The sequence below is a fragment of the Triticum dicoccoides genome, chromosome 7A (genome assembly GCF_002162155.2).
Source record: "Triticum dicoccoides isolate Atlit2015 ecotype Zavitan chromosome 7A, WEW_v2.0, whole genome shotgun sequence".
NCBI lineage: Eukaryota > Viridiplantae > Streptophyta > Magnoliopsida > Poales > Poaceae > Triticum > Triticum dicoccoides.
Window position 1 is genome coordinate 741,023,750 of NC_041392.1, and position 5,209 is coordinate 741,028,958.

The 5,209-nt window shown below is 47.3% G+C and overlaps 1 pseudogene; it reads right to left on the reverse strand.

Annotated features, from left to right (window-relative positions):
• Window positions 1–1,857, reverse strand: part of LOC119334163 — a 33,798-nt pseudogene extending 31,941 nt beyond the window's left edge.
• Window positions 1,858–5,209: the final 3,352 nt, after the last annotated feature.

The window sequence follows — 5,209 nt, forward strand, 5'->3', positions numbered from 1 at the left end:
GCACCCCTCCACCGTCTACTGTTCATCCAGCCCTGCAAACCACAGGGTCCTGTTCAACCACCCCTCCACCATCTACTGTTCATCCAGCCCTCCACACCACGGGGTGCTGTTCATCCACCCCTCCATGGGCACCCCTCCACCGTCTACTATTCATCTAGCCCTCCATCACACCGCGGGGTCCTGTTCATCCAGAGGCAACGCCACTGCTCACTGTTCATCCAAACCCCCCCGCAACGCTCACTGTTCATCCCATCGATCGGCTTCAGTTAGCAGTAGTAGCGAAGGAATCGCTCGATCGGGTTCAGTTAACAGCCATAGATCGATCACTCGGGTTCAGTAACGCATAGCCTGCAGTGCAATCGCTCGGGTTCAGTTAGAGCCAATGCCTCGCACACACGCGCGTACGTGTACGAGAGAAACGCGCATCGCTCGGCCCCGACCTCCCACCGTAACTGGGAACTCCCTGAAATTTTCCTCCCCCTCGCTTCTACCACGGTTTTTTCCGTCATGGACGGCCCAAAGAATGTCATGCAGCTGCGTCTCCGGCCCGCCCAGGACGAAAAGCCCATTTGCTGTCATGATTTTTTGTCATAGAAGTAGGAGCCCACCACATCTATGATGATACCAGGTTTTGTCACAATTATCGTCATAGAAGTGTCATATGTATGACAGAAAAAAATCGTTTGGCCCAAAATGTCACGGATGTGTTTTTTTGTAGTGTATATAAGAGAGGTCGCTCCTCTCCAGAGTGACACACCAGAAGATCATCTCCCTCTCGCCACCAAGTTCCTGAGCACTGCGCTGCCGCTACAATTTTCCCCATCCCGGCTTGCAGCGTGCACCGCAGGTCGGGACAGTAGGCCTCCAAAACCGCACCTCTGTGAGTCCTGTACGGGAGAAGGGTGATAAGGTTTTTGGGGAGCGCTCCGCGCAACTACTGACTTTTTCATCACGGACGCCCCAGACTCCAACAACTACTTCCCCGGCGATGACTTCTTCCCCGACGTCCACAACCTCCTCGACGACATGGATGGCGAGGACACCGACCCCAAGTCCAGTTATACTGCTGCTGCTGTCCCGTATGTGATCTTCTCCTTTCTGTTCAAGGTCTTGCCACAGTTCCTTCTTCTAGTGTTTGCCCTAGATATGTTAGGTTCTACTTCATATATGAAACTTGCCCTACTGTCTGCTCTACATAAGCTTGGTTGCAGTTCATATATGCATATGTTACTTACCTTATCTCTGTCAGATCACATGACTAGTTTTATCCCCGTTATATTAGTCATGCTTTATCTAATATTTCTGTTAATAAAATCATTAGGTAAATTGCTCATATTTCCAACATGGTCCACGTGAGGCGGTCACAGAGTTCGTTGTCACCGATCTCCCTGGAGTCCAAGAGGATGCTCACCTCGCAGCCGTCTTCGTGGTAGGTCCATATCTGGACGAAACGGGGTAGAGGGATCTCCAATCAAGGAGGACGCGACCGTCGCGGACGTCGCATGGGCGCCAACGAGGGCCTTTCCGTTCGTCTTGGACGCCCGTCGGCATGAAGTAGGAAGAAGAAGAGACGACATCCGGGACGAAGGAGAAATCCGCGGCGCAGGAGGCGAGGGCACCGGCGAGCGGGTCGGAGGGGTGCGGCGCCTGGGCGGCGTGGAAGCCGCCAGCGTCCATGAAGCCGAGGAAGGGAGGGCGATGCAGCATGCGGAAGCGGCGGCGGAAGGCACGACCTTTGATGGCGCGGTGGAAGGAGGTGCAGGCGCAGGCGAGCGCGTCCGGGGTGGGCAGGCGGATGAAGACCTCCTCCAGGAGCTCGTCGGGGATGGTTGGCGGCTGCGGCGGTGGCGTGGCCATGGCGGCGGGGCTGGGGGAAGGGGATTGAGGGTTAGGGTTGGGGATAGTGTGAGGGAGCGACTAGTGAGCTCTACGAACCCATTTAGCTCCATGGAATTAAGCTTCAAAAATGTTTGGAAATCAAAATTGAGCTCCATAAATCTGTGTGTTAAATTTCAGCTGTGGGATAGATAAAAGGGGGTAAATTCATATGTTAATCTTAATGCACACCATCATGTACATGTGGATGTTTTACCTTTTGGAATCAATCCGGGTACACGGAGAAGCAGATTTGGTGCCGTCATGCTCAGGGATCTGCTGAGAAGGCTTTGGAGGTGCTCGAGAGCTTTGTCGCCGAACACTTGTTTTCTTGGGCATGGGAGCTCTCGCTGCGGCCAGCCTTCCTAGAGATTGGGGAGGGGGATGCGTCAGGAGAGGCCGATGCCAATGACGGGACCCACTTTTTGGTCTGGTTCGGGCCAGGGATCGTGCGAACGCGCACCCTCCCTTCCCCAACATGCCAATTTGGCCCGGCCCATTTGCGGGCCTCGACGCCCCTTTTTTCATTTTTCACTTCTCCTTTTTCATTTTCCATTTTTGTTTTATTTTTTGTTAAAATAATTCAGTATTAAAAAAATGTTCTAAAATTTCAAAAAATTATGAATTGCAAAAAAATATGTTCAAGAAATCTAAAATGTTAATGGATTAAAAAAAAGTTAACATATTTCTAAATTGGTCAAGAACTTCAAAAATATTTTCACGATTCAGAAAAAATGTTCACGAATCCTAAAAATCATCATGAATTAGAAAATATGTCCGCATATTCAAACAATGTTCACGATTTCATAAAAAATGTTCAGGACAAAAATGTTCACGTATTCAAGAAATGTTCGCCAGTTTGAAAAAATGTCCGCGAATTCAGGAAATGTTCATAATTTTTTCAAAATATTTTTAAAAAATGATAAAAAAAATTCACGAGTTTTAGTAAAATGTTGCCAATTCGAAAAGAGGTTCGAAGTTTCAAAATTGTTTGTGGATTTGTAGAAAATGTTAACAATATTAAAAAATGATCAATTTTTAAAAAGTTCCCAGATTTCATAATGTTTTCACAAACTATTCATTATTTAAAAAATGTTCACGAATTCTAAAAGAAAAATGAAAACAAAACAAGAAAGAAAAAAGAATAGAAAAGAAGGCTAAAGAAAAAAAGAAAAGAAAAAGAAAAACCCAAAGGAAAAAAATATCGGTCCAGGAAGGGTCTAGAACCTTCCCAAAACCAGGTGTGATGAAACTCGGAAAATGGGTTGGCCCCTACCAATACCATCGCTGAGACGGGGTACGCCCATGGTCTATCTGCGACAACCTGCGTGCCAAATAGGAGCCGCCGCCATTGGCAGGAGGATTGACGTCACGGCGCATGTCGGAGTGGGTTGCATATGGTATTATCTTGGCCCATACAAAGGGACACGAGATGGGAGGCCTCCAAGAGCAGGTGATATGCACTAGGTATGATATTGCCTCTACATGGGACAACTCGATATGAAGACTGCATTCTTGCATGGTGATCTAGAGGATATATACATGGAGCAGCCAGAGGGATTCATGATTGCAGGCAAGAAACAATTAGTTTGCAAATTGACGAAGAGATTCTATGGTTTGAAGCAAGCTCCTCGGCAGTGGTACAAGAAATTTGAGTCTTTTATGCACTACTAGGAAAAGGCCTACTAGTGGCGCACCTGTTTTGCCTACTAATGACGCACTACAGGTGCGCCACTACTAGCACGCCATTAGTATTTTTACTAATGGTGCACCTGTGGTGCGCCATTAGTATCCGCACCATGCAGTGCGCCATTAATATAGCCCACGGTGCGCCATTACAAGTCTCCGAATACAATTCATCAAATACATGTCTCCGAATACAATTCATCATATTAGTCTCCAAATTTAAAATACCGAACAAAGTTAGAACATTACAAGTCTTGAAACCGCGAGTAGCGAGTTTGTCTTCACATTACAAGTCGATATCGATCATCTAAAGTACCATCAACTAGAAGAGAGGTGCGGTCATCACGATGAGCATAATCGTGATGAAACTGGTCTTCATTCGGTTCCTCCAACGCTCTCTCCTCTCTCCCGCTAGATAGCGCGCGTATCTAACTTCCGCCTCTACCCTAGTGGTGTACCCTTTGTAACTGTTACCGCTGAAACGGTGAACCTGTCTTTGACACTCCTCCCAGTCGTCCTAGACTCCAGGAACCTTACCCTTGTACACGACATACGACGGCATCTCTATGCACTAGGCAAACAAAACGTTAGTAGCAATTCACAGACAATACATAAGAAATATATAAGTATGCAACAAAAGGATCGGAAGAGAAAAGCAACACATTAATAGCATCGATTACATCTAAGTTGAACGACTGTCCAAACCAAAGAGACATACAAGTTCATTAAAGTTTAATTACAACATTAGCCAATCGATGTTTCAGAACTACACATAGCATCACTACTTTCGACTCGACTCAAGGGACCGGAGCGTGGATGAGGCCGCCGTCTCTCGTGATGGTCATGAAATCGCGGGCGTTGTCAGCCTGCATTTGTAGTGTTGTGTCTATCTCACTGTTGGACGGTTGATTTCTGAGGTTGAACTACCCTGAGGTATGAAGGACATCTTGATGGATGATTTCCGCAAACTCTGACTGGATGCGAAAGAATTCTTGTCTAATGTCCGCGTCCTGGATTGCCGACAAGCTCGCAGCCCAATCTTTGAGATTATTTGGTAGCAGAAGGTGATTATGGTCCCATACGATCGCCTGCATGTGATGGAGGGCGTAGTAGGCATCCTTCTGACCGCCAGGCGGCTGCTTGACGCAGCAGAACATCGTATTGTGGGCGAACACATGCTTTCCGTACTTACGAACTGGCCTGGTGAAGGTGCCTCCAGATTTGGCGTAGCCAAGGAGAACATCATCAAGAACTTTCTTGATATTTGTGTAGTCTTTCTTCGACTGACGGTCCGAGTCGAAATACGTGGCCATGGCTTAAGAGGATGAGTGTGCAATGTGTGTGACTGCACAAAACATGGAATGTTAGAAAAAGAATGATCGAAATCTAAGAAATCATATGTTACGAGGCGGTTGAGGGGACGACTTACTCAGGAAAGTAAGGCACGAGGAAGTTATCCTTATCTGGGTTTGACAGAATGACGCCTTTGAGGTAAGAACTCGCGACTTGCCGGTCCCTAGCGCTGCCCAAGATCTTGGCACACATGTAGAAGGGGTCGACTATCACGATGTCCGGGGTCTTGTCTCTAATGATCCGCATCTCCATACTCAGCGAAAATAGCCGAACGAAGGTGTAGTGCAGCGGATGA